The sequence below is a fragment of the Chelon labrosus genome (assembly GCF_963514085.1).
Source record: "Chelon labrosus genome assembly, chromosome: 13".
In the NCBI taxonomy this organism is placed as follows: Eukaryota; Metazoa; Chordata; class Actinopteri; order Mugiliformes; family Mugilidae; genus Chelon; species Chelon labrosus.
In genome coordinates, this window is record NC_140346.1 from 25,531,840 (window position 1) to 25,555,611 (window position 23,772).

Here is a 23,772-nt window from a genome sequence, read left to right on the forward strand (position 1 = left end):
ATCACACCTGTTGGCTGCAGACGTGTTTAATCACTGAGTGATTAAATAGCTTGAGATTTTTTAATTATGCCATTAACCAGAGAAGAATCCACATTATTCTGAATTAGAAATGAAAATATTATGGATTAGACCAGATTTCGTGTCGAAGCTTTTCCCTTCATTTGGTAGAAGTTGTCTTCTTTGTTCTTTTTGAGTGCCTTATACCACCGCGTGGACGCATTTCTTCCTAACAAGAGTAATATTTTAATGAAGGGAAAGAACCCCCGTGGCTGCACAATGTTTTTGATTCAATAATTTCACAACTCCATGCATCACTCCTACCAAACAGACCAGCCCCGAGATATTTAAGAGTGAGCAGGCAGAGTGTTGCTGTGTTTGGATATTATGACAAAAATGCAAAAGCACGCTCTGAGTACCATTCCCCCCTCCTCTCCTCCTCCTCCTCCTCCTCCTCCTCCTCCTTCCCCCCCAAGTCCATTATCCTCTGCTGGTATATGGCAAGCAGGGGGAATGAGCTCATAGGTGAGGAAATGAGAGGAGGACGGGAGGAATTTTTGGAGAGAAAGCAAATGAAACATTAGAGGAAGGTCAGGAGAACGTAAGGAGGGAGCAGTGGGAAATGAGGGAACAGGAGGGAGAGAGAAAAAGATGGTGGGGGGGAGAGAGACACAGAGGATGAGAAAGTGAAACTATGTTGTCATGGAAACTGGCATGGATCTGAAGAGCAAAACAAGAATGTAAATTGGTTTACCCTTAGGGAATGTGATGGTGCTACAGAGGAAATATAAGCAGACAGATGTAGTTATGCTGTGGCGTTATATACAAATAAGGAGATGTGAGACAAAAATGACAAAATGGACGAATCTTTAAATCTGGAGCTTCAGTGTGCTGACTCCTTGGATAGCTGGGGGACTCACTCTGCATCAATTTAGTCTGAACAGATACTTAGAATTGGTCAGTTTGAGTGGGTGAATTAGTAATTATAGTAAAAAAAAAAAAAACACAAAAAAACTTGGCTGCAGCTGAATATCAGGAATTTACTTTATCAAGTTGACATTTATGTTGATGATGATGCATGTCAGCCCTGTAATGCTGCTCGCAGATGATTTCATCCTCATAAAACACTTGTCAAGCCGCTTCTACAGCACATAGCGTGGTGGTGGACGTCTGTGCAGAGCCTTTAGTTTGAGACCTGAAAGGGAAAAACAACTTTTCCGTGCCTCGTCCTTCTTCCTCCTCTCACCTGTGCAGCTTGTCCACTCTGCCAGAAGAGAGCCTTCGCTGGCTCTTTTTCCTCGCTCACATTCTTGCTCCGGCCGACCGCTGGAATCGCACTGTGCAGAGTTTAGAGGCGGCGAGAAGAGATGATGTGAATGTTGCCAAGAAACTAATGGTTTCCGTGGCGACAAACACTACACCCGTGCCATTGTGTGGAGCAACGTAGGATGTCAAGTCCTTCACCTGCAGTCTCTACCAGCGCTTTCAGAGTGAGCACATCAGAGAACACCATGTCCTCAACAGACGCCACTGAAGCAGCTCCAGAGTGTGTCTTTGTGTCCTTGTGCAAAAAAACATCATACACTCTGTTTGTATTAAATGCACATAACAAAACTACTCATGAACATTATTATGCACACAGTACATTACATGTAACACACAGAAAATCACAGCAGTAGACACACAATAAAAACTAAGCTACGAGACACTGCAGCAGTCTGACACCCTTTCTTCACAATGCTGTCAGTTGATCAGCTGTAATTCTTAATATCTCAAATAGAAAGTAGTCAGCTTGAGAATACAGCAAATGCATCAGTGGCTGACACTGATAAATAGCTTAAGTAATGTAATTATCAGCCTCCTTGCAACAGATTTGTTTGTGTGTTCAGTCTGTCTCTGGAGATCGGAGTGTAACTGTAACTGGGGCGAAGTTGTTGCAGACTGGAGCAGCCACTGATGCACAAACCTGGTATGCATCAAACAGGTGGATTCCCAGATGGGCAAATTCAGCAGAAATCATGTTTTCATCTAGTCCTCACTTAAAAATCCTGCAGTTCTCTTCTGGCGGAGGGCAGCCAAAAAAAAAAAAAGGCAGGAGACAGAAATGAAGGGAGCAGTGATAGATGCTGAGCAGATGTTCACTGATAAGAATTCAGACTGGAAACTGTGACGTGGTTGGTTTTGGGATAAGAAGAGCATCCTGCACATCTGACTGGAAATGTGCTTCTCCTGTTTCTGAGAGTTTAGATGTAACCCCAACTGATGCAATGAGTAGCTTCTCATTTCTTAAACAACCATGTCTAAGGACACATCCCGTGGTCGTGTAAAGGTTGTTAGTCTGTTCGAGGAGGGTCAAATCATTGGCATGCATCAAGCAGAGAAAACATCTAAGGAGACTGAATAAACTACTATAATTGGGTTAAGAACTGTCCAACGCATTATTTAAAAACTGGAAGGATAGTGAGGAACCATCGTCTTCCAGGAAGAAATGTGGTCGGAAAAAAAATCCTGATTGATCATGATCTGTGATCACTTAAACGTTTGGTGAAATCAAATGGAAGAAAAACAACAGTAGAACTCAGGGCTATGTTTAATAGTGATAGTAAGAGCATTTCCACACGTATGATGTTAAGGGAACTCAAGAGATTGGGACTGAACAGCTGTGTAGCCTTAAGAAAACCACTAATCAGTGAGGCTAACTGGAAAAAAAGGCTTCATTTTGCTAGGGAGCATAAAGATTGGACTCTGGAGCAATGGAAGAAGGTCATGTGGTCTGATGAGTCCAGATTTACCCTGTTCCAGAGTGATGGGGGTATCAGGGTAAGAAGAGAGGCAGATGAAGTGATGCACCCATCATGCCTAGTGTCTACTGTACAAGCCTGTGGGGGCAGTGCTATGATCTGGGGTTGCTGCAGTTGCTCAGGTCTAGGTTCAGCAACATTATGTTGCCCAAAGAATGAGGTCAGCTGACTACCTGAATATACTGAATGACCAGGTTATTCCATCAATGGATTGTTTCAACAGACTGGTGGGGAGTTGGGGTTTAAACAGGAACATCTGTGGTTGTCTGTTAACGACCAGATAGTTACCTGTACTGAGAGGAATCTGTTCTGAACCCGTTGTGACCTGGACGACTGAGAACGTTCAAAGCCAGACTTCCAATATGTTCCAAAATGAATCATTGAAATCACTTCAATTACAGAGGAGGAAAGAAATTCAGGTTCCTGTTTGCACTAAATGAAATTAAAAGTGTTGTCCCAGCGCGATAAAATACCCATGATTCACTGGATATGCATGTGAGCTGGAAATGCTCAGCAGCGACAGGTGTTCTTTAAATCAAGCCTCAAGCCACGTTGACCACATGGACCTCAGAACAGGCACAAGTTTGATCTTTTATGGATTGATAACCGGACTGGAAAACTTGACCGCCACTAGTTTATCATACTGGTGGTCAGAGCTGCACCAAGCTGACTTTTCATGGTGGAAAGCAACAGGCTTCAAACAGTAGATGGCAGCAGAGTTACTTTGATGAATTTAAATAGTCCTCCTCCTCCTTCAGCGGCATCATTCAGCATAAACAGGTTCTCTGAGGCCGAACGAAAAGCAGAAGAAGGAAGAAAAATGAAAATCTGAATTTGTACAAGCTGCCATTCGGGCGGCAAAATAATTCTTTCTCCTCTTTAACACAGTGCACAAACTATGAACAGTGGTGATTGTAGGTTATGAGGGGCCCCAGGCAACGACATATGTGTGATATCCTCAAACTAGTCCGAATATTTACAGTCTATGGTCCAAACTAGCAAAACCTATAATAGGGTAGATAGATAGGGGCTCTAGGAGGGGGTGTGGAGTATTGTCAATGCATAGCAGGGCCTTCATAGGTTTAAGGGGATTGATTTGTCATCTGGGGGCCACCTTTCTCGTTTAGATTTTTTCACGGGCCACCTAACAATTACTCGGTTTGTCTCTCCTGGCGCTACGTCCCTGTCCCCAAACCCCCAAACATTAAAAACAAAGTGGAAATAAACAAGTAAAATCAACATGTGCTTCGTAATTGAATTTAAATAAACACATAAATTGTTATATGTTTTCTTTTTAATTTTAACCCCAATCCAATCCATTGCCGTACAGTAATGCGTGACATCCGACCAGTTGCAACAGTGCGTATTTACATTTGTGAGGGTAATGGGAGACACAGAGCAGGCCGTGCCTATGAAGTTTAATGGGGGTCACACGAGGTGAGGTCCTGCACTATTTGTGAATCGAAGCTTGACCCTAAAAAAGGTTATGGGGACTGGAGGTGTTGCCGTGACCCCGTGTAAAGCTGCAGAGGCCTGGCCGCGCCTGCTCAGGTCTCAAAGAAACAACGGCAGGCGCGTACGTACGTACATACATGCATGCATACATGTGGCAGCGTCTTCCTTTGAAACAGCGAGCGCTCAAAGCGGTCTGGATCCTGTTAAATCCTTTTGTCTTTCTCCCTTTCTCCCCTCCCGGTCGGCCGGTCTGTTTTTACTTTGTGTTATTCATATTCATCCCTTTACGACCCTCCCCTGTGTCTTCAGCGCCCCACAATGCATTGCGGCGAGACTGCAAGACAGATGTGTTGCGAAGTCGACGAATTCTGGGTACAGGGACGTTAGAAAAACTTGGACACCGAACATAAAGCTGGAATCCTCGAGATTAAATAATTCTCTTGTTTGTGTGAGTTCGGTCGACACTACAAAAGCAGACGGAGCTGTAAAAGAGACAACCAGTTTATTCTATTGATCCTCGCACAGATCCTTGCCCCAACCCACATGACAGAGCAGCTGGCTGAGAGCGGCCTCATCTGGAACTGCCATCAGTCGCTTGTTAAATGCAGTGTGCGAGGGGGGCGGGATCGTGGCAGCATGCGGTCTCAGCCAATCCATAACCAGACACTGGGAACTGTGCGCCTCAAGCTGCAGGTCACATAGCAGTTTGTGTAATGTGTAATGTGTGTGTGTGTGTGTTTGTGCGTGGGCGTACGGGGGCTACATGCCTTTTGCTGGACCCAGCCATGATATAGAATCTGTGCTCCCTGCTCTTTCTCTGAATCCTGTCTATGTAATTGATCCCAGACTGGACATTTGAGTTGCCAGCAGCGATTCATATCATTTTTATCTTTTAGACAAGCCCTCTACTGCTTCCAGATGGGAAAGGCACTCCAGGGTTCAAGTTTGTTTTTGAAAAAAAAAAAAGAACTGAAATGCTTTAATGTCTTTACCTTACAAAAACCACGCGGCAAGCGGCACAGACGCCGACATGAGCGAGACACAGCCTGCAGCTGATATGTGTCGCTCTGCAAAACGCGTACTTTAGATCCCATGTTGGTTACCTTCACTTGTTTTTTTTTTGTGGCCACTGTATGTGTGAGGGGAAGCTTCGTGCACTGGTGACAGTGTCTGTGGTTTAACACTGTGGAGAAGCAGCATGTGGAACGACATGAGCATGGCTCCATGTCAGACATTTGTTCTGATTTCCCTTTACTCTTCATCTCCAGAGAACATTAGACAAACAAACTAGATGCGGTTGTGTCTGTGCTCAGCCAGCGTGCATGTCTCCCATTATCCACATCATAATGCATAAATTTAAGCACTTAAACGATAAAAAAAAACAACAACATTGGTTTCAAATATAAGAAAAGGACGAGAGGAAGGGTTATACGGAAAAACGTCCATAAGTTTAGTTCCCACCTTAAAGGCTCTTCAGACGTCCTCCATATAAATGACAGTACCCATTTAAGGATGAGAAAGTATCTTTTTAAGAGGCTTGTAAAGTAGCTGAAGGCTCAGGAATGTAAGGAGAAGCAGTTTCATCATTGTCTTACACTGAAAACATCTGTACAGAATATTACAAGAGACTCTCCAGCTGAGTCGAGGTTGCTTTACATTAAATATACTCTCTTTAATGTTAGAAGAACTTTTCACAGTGCAAGTGCAATTCAAATGACTTGTGCAGACCTTTGCTTTAAACCCTTATTTCATTTGCTGCTTCATTTTGCGCTGCAGTCTACTGCCTCTCAATATAGCCAAAAATAAAAAGTTCTGAATGCTGATAAAATACCTCAATAAACCAGCCTCAGCTCCTCTTTTCAGTTTGCATCGTATATCACAAAAAACAGAAGATTTTAAATCATTGGTTGATTATTGATGTTCCAGCCTTAGTCACTAAACCGTTGAGCATCCCTGCTGACCAGATGTGTACTGTAAATCAGCTTTTAACAGACAGCAACCTCAAACTCCCCGGACCTTTTTAAATCTTGCTTTCACTAATTCAAGGTTACTATGGCGAGTGTTCCTAACAGACAAATAATGCTGAAGTTTTTGGAGACTAAGAGTACGGTAAATGTAGTATGTTTCTGTGTAGAGTTTACATGTCATCCCTGTGTCTGCGTGGTTTCTCTCCGGATACTTTGGCTTCCTCCCACCGTCCAAAGACATGCTCGTTAGGTTAATTAGTGATTCTAAATTGTCTGTAGGTGTGTAGCCCGGATCTTGCCTAAAGAAAGCTGGGATAGGCTGCGAATGAATGAATGGTTCAAACACATATTTGCATCCAGTTAGTCATAAAATGCAGCATTCTTTAGTGTGACGTGTCCATGAGTCCTATATGGGTTTAGTGATGGCAATCTCAGGTGCTGGTCCTGATATATATCAGCAACTGGATGGATGAGATAAAATGGTGCGTGGATTTTCATCAGTGCTTCTAGATGGAAAATGAAGAAATCGTATCTTGACCCAAACTATCGTATGTACAAAAACAACTTGAGAAATATCACACGCTAGGACGGTGCATTTAAAATGAAAGCTATTCTATGTGCGCGGAACTGCAATAATCTAAGGCAGAGGTCTTCAACAGGGGGTCTGTGACTCCTATGGGGTCTGCAAAGGTACTGCAGGGGGGTTGCGAAAGTTTTGGTTGATTAGACTTTTTTTTTTTATATTCCCACCTGCAATTTTTTCCACAAATTCAAATGTCTTTAAATTTCCCCGCTCCATCTCTTCATCAGTTTGGGGGTCCTTGGCCTGGGAAACGTTAAAGACCCCTGATCTAAGGAATAAACACGGAGGCTTGGCCATTTGAATTAAACAACTGCTTTATACATCGTCAGTCAAATGGCAAACTATCGTATATTTGCCCTTTTATATCGCATAGGCCCTGAAACTATCCTACGAATACGATAATTATCGTATATCTTGGCAACCCTGACTTTCATGGTCGAGTTTGGAGATCCCCTGACTTTTCCTGTAGCGTCACCTCCAGGTTCATGCTCTTAGCTTTTAGCACTTTTTCAACGACTAAAGGACCGACTTCTGTAACGTCCCACACTAATTCCTAGATGCTGACCGTTCCTCAAGCACGAATATGAGCTTGATTCCACAAAGTCACTATAGATAATAATTAATTTCTTTACAGTTTCAGTATTTCTCGCCTCAAAACAAACTGTTAGATGCAGACATGTTTGTGCATTCAGTCCATATAAGAGAATGTGAGACACTCTTAATTTTAAACCTTATGTTTTTGAAACATCTGTAAGATTTAAGATCTCAGAAACTAATAAACTCTATTTACTAATAGACTTCATGTGAGATCCTGGTAAACTCAAAGACCACACCCCCCTAATCCCCCCACCCAGCCTGTGATTCCTGCCAGTCTCAAATCAGCGAGCACCGTGCCAACCAGCTTCATCCACATTCACACCCCCCCCATCTGCACAAATTAGCGGCGCGCTCGTAAATCACACGCAGGATTTATTTATCCTGGAGAGCGAAGGAGTTAAACCATGTTTGACATCTCCATTACACCAGTGGAAACAAAACAGTAATTTCTCTGTCATGTCTGAGGCAGTTTCGGAGCTAATTTTTGGTCCAATGGAAACATCTCGACGTTAAGCTTGTCAGCGTGCCACGCGGGCCCGCGCTTCTGTTCGGTCTGATCGTTTACTGTCGTACATCTGGGGATAAATTGGATAATAATGCAAAGTGATCCCCGAATGTCGCCGCGTAAACAGTTTGGGCAAGAAAGCACGGGTCAGAGTGACAGTTATTATATGGCATCTGACACCGAAGGAAAAAATAAAGTTAGCATCTGACCAAAGCAATTTAAACCAAGTTTCTGACCATTTATCACATCTCATACTGAGCTCCTAATGCTACTGCTAATTATTTCTGAAAGCATTCTGTAGTTTGTTAGTTTTTTCCAGATATTCCCATTTGTTCCCTTTATTTAAGAACTAAAGTCACGTTAAATGCTCAGGTAGTAAAAGTGGAGCAGCTATTGTTCGTCATCATTATACAAATAGTTAAACAACCTGAACCATGCTTCGTTAGATGACTTTTGTTAGATGAGAGTCCTCCTGACAAGAGGATTGTGTTATAATACAGGAAATGACTGTCTCATGCTGTCTAAAACATTCAGTTTTAGTAGGATTTAAAGATTTAAACAGAACATATAAATTGTGAGATATACAGGTGCTGCTCTGCACTGAATTTGCTTTGCAGATATCGCAGCAGTGTTGATTCTGTCATCTGTATATGCTGCAAAAACACAAAGCGGTACAACGCTCTGCAGCTAGAGTCCATGCAGGTTTAGAACAACCATGTCATGTTTGTGGTGAAATGAAATCACTGAAGCCGTAATTCATCTGATTGTTCAGCATCTGTTGCTATTAAGAGATTTCTAAACCTTTCTCTGACCGCTTTAAATCACCTTCGTAATTGCATTATGTTAAAACCTTCAGCACAAGCTTGTCATCCTAATACCAGTACCATAAAATGAACTACTCACTGAGCAAACTACTGCGCCGGTCTCCTTGTCTGATATAATATACTGGATAAACGAATTAACCAGAGGAAGCGCAGCCAGAAAAGCCTACAGCGCCGGATTATTGCATGTTTCTCTTGTTCTCTGGCCTCAGCTGCCACGAGAGACTCCGGAAAACAAAGAGGCCTATGACAGACCACCTGCTCAGAGAGGATTGTGGGTATGAGCTACTGTACACTAAACAGCTGAACCAGGAGCACTGCGAGGGTCCCGTGGGGAGCGAAGGCCGGAGGAGGGGAGGAGGAGGGAGGCTGGTCTGGGTGATGTGGTCTGGTGGAAATGTTTGCAGGGGTCATGGATGAATGTGGCATATCTGCTGCCTAAATCCTGGTGGACAGTGGTCAAGTCTTTGCTCAGTGCATAAATACTCCATGCTACATTAGCCACCAAAGCCTTTCCACATGTTGTTTGCAGAAGGCCTCTGTGGCACTTAAACCCCAATCCCCATCTGGATCTTTCCAGGTCAGCTCATCCGGGACTTCACACGCGTTCCCTGACACGGACCTTGCGTTCAGCTTCTCGGGCAGACACAGTCCCAGGCTCTCTGTGGTTTTACATACCCAGCCTCGCATGTTGTAAGCTCCACTCTGACCAGCGCGAACGTAAAAAAACGACCACAGTCAGATCCTGTTCAGTGTCCGACTAAGCCTTATCAATGCATTCAGGAGGTCACGTGATCAGCTGGACAAGATGGCGGCTTAGGTCGAATTCGCTCAACCCAGCATTGTTATTTTTATTGATTTCCACCGTTGTGACAACTATTACTTTTCTCTTTTGAGTGCACCACTGACTATAAATACGCCATGACGGATTCGAGCAAGAAATTTGAGCCAGGGCTTGCTGTAAAGACGAGAGGGATGTCCGACATGGAGGCCATTGCGGAAGCGGTACTTGAAAAACAACGTGGCTACCTGGAGACACGCTTCGACAAACTTCAGCAGATGGGAGAAGACACGGAGGCAAAATTGGGAGCCATTCAAGCTGATTTATTTTCTCTGAACGAGAGTATCGGCTCCGTCAATGTGGAACTGGACAAAATACGGTCAGATGTTGAAAGTAACCGTGGGAAGCTAACCAGCTACGAGGCCACGTTGGAGACCATGCAACTTAAGCTAGCGGACATGGAGGATCGGAGCAGGCGCTGCAATGTCCGCGCCATCGGGCTACCAGAAGGGATCGAAGGGTCCAACGCGGTCCAGTACCTCACAAAATCGCTGCCGAAGTGGTTCCCCACCCTGGGCAATCTAGACGGCGAAATCATGCGTGCTCACCGTGTGTACAGTGACAACAGAAAGAGATCCGGGCCCCGTACTCTAATCTTTAATACGCTCCGGTACACAACACGCCAACTTATCCTTCGTGCAGCAAAGAAATCCCCGCTCACAATGAATGGACGGCCGGTTCGCTTGTCACCCGACTACAGCGGCTACACTGTCAAACGGCGACAAGCTTTCACTCAAGCCATGAACATGGCCCGAGCCAAAGGAGTGGAGTTCTTCCTGCTCTACCCCGCCACACTGAAAGTCAAAGCGGCCGGCAAAACGGAGGCTTTTCAGTCCGCGGAGGACGCCGAGGATTTCATCAGCTCCCTCCCGGCGCCGCGAGTCCCACCTGCGGCTGGGAATGACGGCTCGGTACCTGGACAACCAGACGAAGCTGCGGGCTAACCATGTCGGAACTGAATCATTCTACACGGTGCCTGGATTAAAGCGCTGATCATCACTCAGAGCTTCTACCACAGTATGGTTTGTTAATCAGAGTGTGCGACAGGTTTTTCCTTTTTCCTTTCTTGTTATTATCAGCGAGATATGACATCTCTAGCCTGCCTTGCATCAGCAGTTAATTTATAATCATTTTGGTCCGTAATTATTTTTTTTTTTTTTTTTTTTTTTTTATATATTCTGATGCTTAAGCTATAGGCTCTTGTTTTCATTCTCTAAGAACAGTACTGAGCACACCGCCACTTTATTTTTGTGTTTTGTTTTGGACATAGTTTGCTGCTTGGTTAGTCATGGTCACTGCCAGCAGGAATGATGAGGACAAGCTAAGGCTAACCCTTGCACTTGGTCATCTCTAAGTTATGTTTACTATGGACTCAGTTCATCTTATTGCTCAAGTGTCGCTGCTCCTCCCTTTTTTTTTTTTTTTTTTTTTTTTTTTTTTTCTTTAATTCTAAACTTTCCGGCCTTTGTTATTTGCTCACCAATTTAAGCTGCGTGTATGAGTGCCGGGCATGGAAGTAACGCTAACACAAGACACTCCTAGAATCTTGTTGTTGTTGTTTTCCTTTCTTCTTTTTTTTTTTTTTTTTTCAGTATTAAGTAAGGAAAGTAAGTTAGTTATCTCTGCTGGTAGCAGCTCATCTTGTCCTGATATCAACGGTTTTGTTTATTATTTGCTGGGTTTGAGGTTGAAGGTTGAACCTTTGCGGCCCCATATCCATACTAGATCACGGATCAACATATGAGGGTTTTATTATTATTTTTTGGCTTAGTTATTTTGAGCCTTAATGTTCATGGGGTTTTACATGTTATGTTGTTTTTCGGGCACCGTCAAGGGTTAATGGGGGGTAAGGCACACACATTTTGTACGCCTATCTGTCAGTTTGGGTCAGTTTACCACAACTGCTGGCTCTATATTTTATCTTTGGGTACATGGTCGTTAACTTTGAGTTCAGCATGCAGTAATGGGTGATTTATCCGTTTTGGTTTGGAACTGTGATGGGTTAAATACACCACACAAGAGGACCAGCGTCCTTACTCTTTTGCGTCGGCGGAAAATTGACCTGGCTCTCCTACAGGAGACGCACTTGTTAAGCAGAGACTCTGGTCGGATGGCCAACAGATTTTACCACACAATTGCTTCCTCTTCAGCTGAAGCGAAAAGTAAAGGAGTAGCTATTGTTTGTAAACGTAATCTAAATATTAAGGTGTTGGACGTATGGGCGGACACCGCAGGAAGGATAGCAGTAGCCAAGGTGGAATTGTATGGGAGGAAGGTAGCTGTTATTTCTGCTTACGCTCCAAACAAATTTGACAAGACTTTCTATGACATGCTTACACAGAAGTTGTTAGAACTATCTGAATATTCTCTCATTGTGGGGGCAGATATGAATGCGGTGTGGCATACAGATGATCGATCTAGCTTGAGCGCCTCCAAAGATCAACAGCTAGCAACTGCAGCTTTACAGTCATGGGCCAAGACCCTTGGCCTGACAGATGTATGGCGTTCCTTCAATCCAACCATGAAAGATTACTCCTTTTTTTCAGCCAGACATAAATCATTTTCACGGATAGATTTTCTTTTCACTTCACCACAACTTTTTCAAAAAGTAAATGATGCTGCCTTACTACCTATTGCATTATCAGACCATAAAGGAGTATTTTGCTGTGCGACCTTGGGCTGCTTATCCAAACGTGCTGCTAGGTGGCGCTTTAATACCACTTTGTTAAAAAATGATGATTATAAATCTCAGTTTTTGTCCCATCTAAAGGAATTTTTGGACTTTAATTTAGGCTCAGTCAATGACCCCAGGATTTTATGGGATGCAGTCAAAGGGTTTATACGAAGTAACGCCATCCGTTTTGCCTCAAATCTGCGTAAGGATAGAACAGCCAAATTACAAGCTTTGGAAGCTGACTTGGCTAGAATAGAATTGACTTTACAAAATAACTATTCCCAACAGGTTGAATTACAACGGGAAATCATTAAAAAGGAAATTAATAATATTTTAAAACAACAGTCAGAATTCCTGATACATAGGACTAGACAGCGCTACTATTTTCAGGGGTCTAGACCCAGCCATCTCTTAGCTTCCAAAATAAGGACCAACGAATACTTTGCTGACATTCCTTCTGTCAGGTCAACAACAGGCCAAATTCTAACTGATCCTAAGCAGGTGAATGAGACCTTTCGCACATATTATTCTAATTTATACCAATCAGAGATACAGTTGGATAGAGATAAGTGTCAGAACTTCCTTGGCCAACTAGATCTACCACAATTGGCAGTGGCTGACTCTGCGCATCTGGACGCACCCATATCACTGGAAGAACTTAAGGCAGCAGCTCTCGACATGCAAAGAAACAAATCTCCAGGGTTTGATGGAATACCTCCAGAGGTATATGTGGAATTCTGGGACATGCTGAGTCCGCTACTTCTAGACATGATCATGACATCTATAGACAAAGGAAGTTTTTCACGAGATGTCAATATAGCTCTAATATCCTTACTCTTAAAGAAAGATAAGGACCCTGTAGACTGCAGTAGTTATAGACCTCTCAGTTTATTAAACGCAGATCTTAAAATATATGCAAAGGTGCTAGCCAGACGCATTCAGAATCACATGCCGACATTAGTCAGTTGTGATCAGACTGGATTTATAAAGTCTAGGCTAGCTGTAGACAATGTCAGACGACTTCTCCATATAGTCGATGCAGCAGTAGACAAAACAGCACCAGCTGCAGTGCTATCCCTTGACGCTATGAAAGCCTTTGATAGGCTGGAGTGGTCCTTTTTGTGGGCGGTCTTAGGAAAAATGGGTTTCGGAAATAACTTTATTCATATGATAAAGGTCCTGTATTCAAATCCCTCAGCTCTGGTACTCACCGGGCAACTATCCTCTGTGCTGTTCCCTGTCACCAGATCGTCCCGACAGGGCTGTCCCCTGTCACCGGCACTTTTTGCACTTTCTCTCGAGCCACTAGCTCAGATGATTCGTCAGTCCCCCAATGTGCATCCTATTTCAGTTCGGGATTCAGATCACCACGTATCATTGTATGCTGATGACGTGTTGGTCTTCATGGAGAAGCCACTACAATCTATTCCAAACTTACTGTCCATTTGTGAAGAATTTAGCTGTCTCTCAGGTTTTAAGATCAACTGGACCAAATCTGCGTTACTCCCCCTTAATGATTCGGCTAAAGGGTTGCAATTTCCAGTTGGCATCCCAGTTGTCCAGGATTTCAAATACCTCGGAATACAAATTTTTCCGTCCTTGAACCGTATTGTAACGCACAACTACTCAAAAACATTTAATAAAGTTAAAGCAGACTTGGATAGGTGGATGAATCTCCCTAACTCTCTTAGAGCCCGTGTCTCTATAGTCAAAATGAACATTTTACCCAGGATTAATTTTATCAGCTCAATGATTCCCCTCTCTCCTCCTGTCAATTATTGGAACAAAATACATTCTTGTGTGTCTCAATTTATTTGGAACAGAAAGCGCCCCCGCCTTAAACTGTCCATCACACAAAGAGGAGTGGCCAGTGGTGGCTTATCTGTACCAAACTTTAAGTTTTATTTCTGGTCATTCGTACTTAGACCATTACTTGTGTGGCGTGACTCTGATGCCTCAGTTTCCTGGCGCAGGCTAGAAGAAAACTGTGTGAGACCCTGGAACTTGCAGGAGGTTCTTTTTGCTAACATATCCAATAAACAATGCCAATTACGTTTTGGTCCAATAGTCTCGCAACTCATTCAGACATGGCGTGCGGCTGAGCTTCAGTGTAAAATCTCCTGTAAGTGGCATACACTTACACCGATCTTTAAAAACAATGGCCTATTAATCGGAGGGAGACCGATCTCTTGTGCTGCCTGGTATAACAGTAATATTCGCACTTTAGACAAGGTATATAGTGACACGGGGCTGCGCACCTTTCAAGATATTAGAGACAGGCACAATTTGCCTGCAAACTCGTTCTTCTTCTATCTGCAACTTAGATCATCTTTACAGGCGCATGGTGCTCCGGTACAACAACCATTGCCCATTCACCCACTATACAAAGTACTTGCCACTCGAATTAAAAAGAGAGGGTTAGTATCCGCACTTTATCATTTCTTCCTGGAGGCCTCCTATAATGAACTACCACTTGACAGAATATGGAGGTATGATTGCCCTAATTTGGACTCTGATTTTGATTGGTCACAGGTCTGGGCAAATATTAGAGAGGCTTCCCGCAACCCCGACCACCAGCAGATCCACTTTAACTATGTACACAGAACATATTTGACCCCTCGCAAACTCCATTGTATGAAGTTGATACCTGATCCCTTGTGTGGCCTATGTTCTATGAAGGCCTCTGGAACTTTTTTGCATATGATGTGGAACTGCCCCCCGGTTTCACAGTTCTGGTCCAAGGTGGCAGCCAAGCTTTCTGAATTAGTATCAGTGACCATACCAGTGACTATACCTGTCCTTTTGCTAATTGATCTGTCACAAGTTAATATTACTAAACTTAAAAAGCGCACTGTACTAGCTGGCTTAACAGCTGCCAAGAAGTTGATAGCCTTAAGATGGAAACCTCCCCATTCTCTCACCATCAGACACTGGGCACTTACTTTCCTAGATGTAATTTATCTAGAACTGTCAACTGCTAGAATTAATGGCGCTAGTGAGGCTTCCATAAACAACTGGCGTGCAGCAGCTGACGCACTGAAAGAACTTATAAGATAAGCTCAATGAGACTCTAACCTTGTTTTTCCTGAATGGGTTTGTTTGCGTGTGTGTCACGTCAGATCTATACTCCATAGGGTGCTAGAGAGCGTACCACTGTGAGTGTGCTGTTGGGGTGGGGGGTGGGGGGTGGGGGGTGGGTGGTGCCCATTTTCCTTTTCCTTTTCCTTTTCCTTTTTTTTTCTGTCTATTTTTTATTTTTTTTTTTTACTTTACTTGATTTAGTTGTTACAGTCAATTTTTGTACTGTCTCTATTGTCATTAATGAGTCATGTTTCTTGGTTGTAACTTGTATTCTTGTTAAATAAAAATTTGATCAAAAAAAAAAAAATCAATGCATTCAGCAGAGTGAAACCACTCCCGTTCGATCCAGTGTGGCTTCTCTTGTTACAGGACTCTAAACTAGACTGTAAACATCTTAGGAACAAGCAGACCATCTCCACTGGTCCCAAGAGGTCGACGCTTGATTCAAGCAAACATTTACACAAGTTGGTCTTAATTGGGAACGAGTTAATCTTACACCAATGACACATTTTTCCTCTTGTTTGGAGAAAAAACAAGATGTCGACTCTAAAACATTAACCCGCAGGACATGCAGCCGTTTAAACCAACTCTAGTGCGGCTATAAGAGCAAGTTCATTTACTGTAACGCCATGAAAACCAGACAACGTCAGCAAAAACAAACAAAAAATGTCTTCAGCAATTAAAATCTGTATTGTTTGGACTTGAATTTCATCTGAAGTTTATCAGTTTCCATGCTGTAGTTTGAAATACTGGTTAAAAAAAATGGACATCCATCTACGTGGTAATTTGAGAAGCATTTTTTATTTGTTTTTGGCTGAAAGTTGGATGAGAAGATACACTGAAGGCTGTGCTGTTTGTATGTCGCTACGGCAAGCTATTCTGATGTCAGAAGTTGTTTGGACTGAGTCATAACTTCATCTGACAGGTTAGAGAGTGTCGATCTTCCCTTCAAAATCTCAGCAAAGAGTTCTTCACACAACAAGACAACCATTCACACTCAAACCTATGGCGAATTTAGAATCACCAATGAACCTAACGTCTTTGGACATGGAGTACCTGGTAAGCTGGAGTACCCGGAGAGAACCCACGCCTTCTTGCTGTGAGGCATCAGTGCTAACTGTTCAGTCATTCACTCATTCATCTTCTGTGAAGGGTCACAAGGGGGCTGGAGCCTATCCCAGCTGTCATTGGGCAAGAGGCGGGGTACACCCTGGACAGGTCTCCAGTCTATTCTCCATTCACACTCACACCTACGGCCAATTTAGAATCACCAGTGAACCTAACTAGCTTGTCTTTGGAGGAAGCTGGAGTACCTGGAGAGAACCCACGCAGACACAGGGAGAACATGCAAACTCCACAAAGAAAGGCCCCAGTCGATAGATGGATTAGAACCCAGAACCTTCTTGCCACCACACCATAATTATTTAGTGTAATATCCAACTATTATGTAGAACCTGCTCTGGTTTTGATTGTTGCTTCCAATGCAAATAACTTAATTGTAATATTGTTTATTTCTGTGTACTTTAAGTCACTTACCAAACTGGACTTGTATATCAGTAGGAAAAACACGCTGTCTGTACATTTTGTACAGATATAATATTTTGTGCTTATGGACTCCTGGGGCTCAGTGGCGGAGACAGGCTCCTTCCTGCTGCCCTTGTCCCAAGGCCAGTCAGCTGTGGCTGTGCTCTGCTCGGTGATTCAGGCCCAACAGGGAGTCCTCTGCAGAGGAGGCCAGCATGGCGAAGTCTAAGGCTGCGAGATGAGAAGTGAGCCTGGAGGGAAATGGAGGTCAGGAGGTGGGCCCCTGTGTTTTACGAGCACAACTTTGCTTACCTCCACTCTGACTGTCTGGCAGATAAATGATGATAGAGCCGAAATATACGGGAGGCTGGCTAATATATGTTAGCCTGTCGAGCAGAGTAGAACAACAGCCCCACTCCACCTCCTCTATGTGTGGTCCATGACACAACTGTCAGCTGAAGAGAAAGCAGGGAGGCGGAGGAAACCTCACAGCTGCAGCCAGAATGAGATGTATGGGACTAAAGTCTGAGGACAGCTACATGAGAGGAAGTCAACAACTGCTCTCATGAAAACACAAACATGGAGCATTTTCTGTCAGAGAGGAAAATAAAAGCAAATCAGAATCTCATTAGATGCTAAGTGGAAACACACATCCTTACTGTAAGCCAGCGCAGACTATTTATCTCATCCAGAGGTTGAATCATCTTCTGTTCAGGTTTAGTAACACATTCCATTACAGGTGGTCCTCTGAAATGAGAGGTTAGCGTTGCTTGCAACAATGCCAGCGGTAATGACTGATCTAATCACAGGGCACGCTCAAGGAACCCACCTGTTTTGCCAGCTTTGCTCTCACATAAAGTGCAGAGTTGCCAAGAGCTCACAGTCTGGGCGGGTGGCACATGTTGGGGTGGCAGTAATGTGTTACACAGATCCCTATATAGTTTCAGCTATCTGGGTCTGATTCTGTTCTCTCATCTGCTGCCAAGAACTAAAAGTAAAAAAAAAAGTTGCTAGAGATTGGCCCGGCCGGATCCGCTCCATGGGGCACTGCACCTGAAAGCTTTTACCAAGCTAAGAGGGTCCAGATAAGATGCAACTTTCCCTTTGTCGCCAACTCTCCACACCAAGGCCAATCTCCCCCCCTACACACACGCTCACACTCACACAATCACCGACCACCGTCCGAAACATTTCGCTTTTCAGGCGACTCACATTTTCCAGTCGCCTGGTCTTCTTCCTTCCCGTTCTTTTTTTGAGCGGCCAGGCAGCGAATCAGGCAAGCAGCCAGCAGATGTGGCAGGCCCTTATGTGCTGCTGGACTGCAGCTCTCAGAAAGGATGTGCCTCAGCCGCAAAGAATTTGCTCTTACGCCAACAGAGCCGGACTTACTGGTGACAAATTGGACTTTTTTTGCTCCTTTGTCATATCTTGGACATAACACAGCCTGGAGCAGCTGCAGGGCGGTTGTGTTAGCAGCCGGCAGCACTGGCACGGGCATCATCTGCAGCGTGCACAATCATTTTTATTAATTATTTCATTGTATAGTGCAAGGCCAGCTTACCCAGTTCAGCTTTCAACTACTTTCATCCCACTTCAGTGACTGGAAATCAAGTGACCCTGTCCACACTGTAACAGGTGGTTGTGATGTACAATAAAACCAGTTTCTCATGAAATTTTAACATTTTTAATGCTTTTGCACTGTTTTAAGTTACGAACCGGAGGCAAATTAAAGGTGCCTGTAATGGATTTCTGTTGAGTGTATGCCACGGTTCCGTCTTGCGTTTTATGAAGTAGATCTGAGTTATGAGGATTCAAATTTGATCTTTCTATTGTATATTCAGCCGCACGGGGAAGTGCTGTTAAAACTGCTTTCCAACAGAACGCACCAATTTAAAGTTTCCCAAATTTGTTAACGCCTCATAAACTTTATTTTTGCTGTAATTTCTGCAGGAAAGCAGGATTTGAAGAACATTCTTTGGACGACCACCCAAACCATCTGGCTGCTTGGAGGTGATGTTCACAACAAATAACAACAGGTCGGTACAAAAAAGAAAACTACTCTCCGAGTCATTTTATAAAGCGGTGTAGATATCTACGATTGCATATTTTATCAAAAAACAATACCATGCAGTGTGTTTAAATGTGTTTACTTGGTCTGCTGGTCCACTCTGCCCTCAGAAACCATGTTGTTTTATGCTGCAGTTTTATTGCATCTGTTTGTCTTCCAGCAGTTTTTCTAAATATAGTCCTCCTCTACCCTCCAGAAACGACTTGAAGATGAAGCCCTTTCTAATTAGAGCCTTTTCCTCAGTCTGGGGCTGCCTCCAGTAAGAGCAGGTTTATGGACTGTTTGCAGGGCAGCAGCGTCGAGCTTCTTTTGTTGCAGCCTTCAAAACCAAACATCAGTCGGTTTTTACTGGATGCTGCTGCTGCGTGGCACCGCTAACGATGTTCAGCGCTTTTCTCCTCCTAAATCTAGTCGAAACACAGGCTTTTCTTTCCATTACGACAGAGATACTTGCAGGAGTGTCCTACTTCAACGAGCGTTTTGGGGATTTGGGGACTGATATCCATACATGAATTATGTAAAAACCCATGCATTTCCATGAGTACGACACGTACTGTTCAGTGAGTCACTAATAAACTAGTTAGTCAGCAGATGAATCAGTGGTGATTTTGTTTCTGCTCGCCTCTAAACAATAAGTCAGTTTTTTTGTGGGAGATTTTCTGACCTTGCAGGGCCTTTGTTTTCATTTCACGTTTCCAGTGATGGAATTTCTAAAAAGGCTATCTCCACGGGTTTATTCAATAATACATGAAGCCATGGCATCATCCTGACACCCTACACCTTTCTCTCTCGGGCCCGGCCATTAGCCCAGTCATGAGTGGAGAGCCGGGGAGACAGGAAAAACAGAGCGACACCGGGGAGGTGGAAGCGTTGATGAATAATTTAAAGTGAATCCAGTGTAGTTTGAAAGAATTCTCCCTGTCAGTCCTCCAGCTTCGCTCAGTCACTCTCAGCGCGTTCGGCGGTGTGGACCGGAGAGGGAACACGCTATCAGCTCTCTGATAGGCTTCGAGTAGCCTCTCGACTTGAGATTTCCAGCTTCCACGAGGAATCTGAGGATGACTCCTTATCTCTGCTTGCTCCTCTGCTGGATGGCTCTTCCTCTACAAGGTAAAGACTCATTGTACTCAAGCTCCCTTTAACAAAGATGTTAAAAGAGGTAGAGGCAAGTTCAGGCAAGCCGACTTTCTCTTTATCACAGTGCGGCTTCGTCATTTTGTCAAACTAAAAGTGCAGCCAGAGGGAGAATCATAAAGTTGAACCCATCAAAGAGACCAGTGGCAGATCAACTGAGTATTTAATTATGTGTTGTTCATCCCCAAGAGCTGACGCAGTCCATTTCCAACAAACTGTGAGGTCTTGAAAAAGTTTTCTGAAGACGCTTATTAATAAATAAATCTGTCATGTCTGAGGCTGTTTCAGAAAACAACGAGGGCCCTTTTCTTCCCGTTATAGAGTTATGGAAAGTGATCTGGCCGTCTTGTGTTACAGGTCTGGAGATACTTGACCCCGAGGAGGTGGAGTACATTCGTTCCAACGTGACTGCCGCCGCGGGAGGCTCGGTCACCTTGGACTGCGGCTCCGTTACGCCCACCATCTTCATCTGGGGCTTCACCAAACCCGGCACCGATAACAACGTAGCGGTGGCTTACAACTACGGACAGGGCCCCAAGCTCCAGTCTCAGTCCGGCAGCCTGGGCCGCATGCTGGTTCCTGGGAACTCCTCGGCTTTGGTCATAGAGGAGCTTCAGAAAGAGGCCACCGGCATGTACACCTGCCAGGCGTTGTACGACACGGACGAGGGCGCCAGGGTGACGTTTTACTTCACTCGCCTGGATGTGGAGGACGACTGATGAGAACGCCGCCGCCCTAAAACCGTCCCCGCCATCTGGTTTAAATAGCTGCTTCACCCAAACTCTTTCCAAGATAGTCTCTATTATCTCCAGTGGTATCTTGCCACATAAATCTTCTTGCCTTGTTTGCCCAGGAGCTGAGTTATCCGTCTCAGAGCAACCACCGCAAGAAGAAGATTCACCAGTTGATTACTCACTCTGTTGGAAGTCTGTCCAACTTATGAAAGCATTTATAATAATAACAGTAATATTTAATACGAATATAGTTTTATCAAATCCAAGTGACGTTAACTGAGCTTGAAGATAACAGGACGTCTGTGTCTGGTGGAAAGCAAAGCTGACATGAAACTGCAAAACAAAATCATTCCTCTATAAACCATTGTCTTTTTTTGTGTGTGTTATTCAAGATTAACTAAACATCGCTGCGTGCCGTTCTGTGCTTTTGGATTATCTGGAGATTTGAGAATGTTATTTCTCAAACTGGACAAACGCTCGGATCAGGGGAAGACCGTCTCTTTTGTCTCCTTCCATCTTTGTACTCGTATAAACTTACAGACCGTGACACGGCGTGGACCTGAGGTTGTGGATTCCACGTCAGATACTTCACCCCGTCTATTAAAACCATCTGGATCGCGGCTTCATTAGACTGCTTTTAGTGTTCTTGCTTCTCTTTGAAATGTATTGCTGATTATGGTTTCGGTTTGATTCCAATAACCGCCCCTGCTGTGCTGTTTGTCTTCGTTTAAGTGCGTCAGGATGAGCTCAGACTCTTCTATGGAACATTTTACCTCTTTTGACACCTCGGCAGAAATCCTTGCCCATAAAGCAAATGTCCTCTTAAATGATGCAGCGAATAAACACATCGTTTCTCATCTCCCAGAGAGCGGCCAGTTAATTAAAAAAGTTTGACTCTCAAGAGGTCCTGCCTGCTTTTCATGGGTTCCTTATTGATCCAGAGCATCTGATCACAGTAAACTAGGGGCAGTTAAGTGGATCCAGCTTGTTTAAAAATGAAACTTGTTTTTGCCGATAACACAGATCAGGTGCAGCCATTTTAAAATCATGCAAACCGTGGATATCAACTATGTGGCATCTGCACGTTTTACGAATAAAGAGCCATTATCCTTTAGAGTGGAAATTAGATTATTGGTCTCGCTGCATATGTGCTCATCATTTGCAGGGACCCGCCGGAATGCCGTTGGACTGCATCCAACCACAACATGCCTCCCTTATGGTTGGTGACATCTCAAGGATAAAACCGCCCGTGGCTGAATCAAGGCAGTTAACGACACACTGCCCGATTCATAAGAATTGCATTCATTCAGGGTGTGTTGGGAAGGGGAGAGCGGAGAAGAATGGTGGGCGGAGGGAAGAGGGACTGGCGTTAACAGGTCGGCTCTGCAGCAAGGGGCAAAAATTCCAGTGCGGACAATGAGCTTTCTTGTTCCCATGGGCTCCTTAATGAAGGGGTGTAGCTGTGTGGGTAGAGGGTGCAGGGCAGGGCTGAGGGAGAGTGCCGACTGACAGACGTGGGAGATGGAGAAGCAGCTCATTTAGGGACAACCCTGGCCTTATCTTCTCCTCATCAGCCCAGGCTGCATCTGTCAGCATCCCCTCTCTCTCCCCAGACCATTCCTCTTTCATTTCCAGCTTCATTTCCTACCCATTGTTTTCTTCCTCTGTCTTCCAAAAGGACTCAGAACAGACCCCAGAAAGAGCTACTGCAAAGGAAACTTAACGAGACCGTGCAGAGAATTGTCACGAGTTTGTTTTTCCATCACATCTAAAAAAATAAATACAATTAAATGAAACCATTGTGCATCTAAAACACACGGGGGTTTCAGGGCTGAGAAACTCAGGAAAGTTTTTCCTGGGAAAGAATTGACTTTAAGTGAACCTAACAAACGCTGCCAGCTTTAATGGCACAACAGCCTCAATCAAAACTAAAAATAACAGCCGGAAGAGGCGGTGCCACGCCTCGGCAGCGGGGCGAGTAAATCCGGGTGCCAGGAATATCCCGTATACCATCGGGGGAGAAGGGATGCCAGGCGAGGCAGGGCCTGAGGACTGGCAGCCAACTCTGGCAGAAAGCACAGGCAGACAGGCACCAGGCATGGAAAGCCTGCACCGCAGTCACCCTCAGTGAAGCACGGCCAGCCCTGTCATCTGCCCGCTGCAATCCTATCAACTCCAATCTGCCAGCACACCACGGAGATTATTTTAAAACCAATAAGAGGCTTTAAGCCTTTAGAAAATGGGTTTGGCCGACGCGGGCTGAAACCAGAGATGAGCGTACTACGAGCGTTTTATGAATGAGCTATCTGCAGCCCCGTCACACATCACGAGCATCACACAGATATCAGGATATCTTCCTTCTACCTACAACATACCGCTGTACATTTTACTCTAAAACAGAGTAAACAGAAAACTTTGCATGTCAGCAGCGGCTTCAGATTCCCAGAAATCACTTTCCAGGTACGTGGATCTCTCCCCCCTAATCCCTGATGCCTCAAATTTACATTTTTCTTCCGCTTGGCCTCAGGTTTAAGTTTCATATTTCGTTGAAGACGTGTTCTGCAGCCATGGGCTATTAGAAGCGCAGATTTGGGAGCGTAGGGTCTCTGGTTTGAAGCGCCCCTGAGAAAACCACCGAGCACCATAAACTGCTCCCTGGGGTGCAGCACATGACTCCGACTGAGCAGAAAATGCAGAAAACTAATTAAATGTACGTGTGTGCACGCTTGGCCAAAGAAGCTGATTAAACATTAAATGTTTTCGTTAAGAATTGACAGGGTCCTCTTCTCCTTTTACTGATTTCCTTGAACTATTCTTTCTTTTCTTCTCAGTAACTTCAGATTCAGTTCTTCCCCGATTTCCACTGTGCTCCGTGTACCCTGTCACTTGCAGCGAAGCAGTTGCAACATGCAAATATCTGCACGAGTGCGCTGCTCGCACATCTAAAAAACATTAAGTTTTAATGCAACTGCTCCACTTCTCTGACAGAT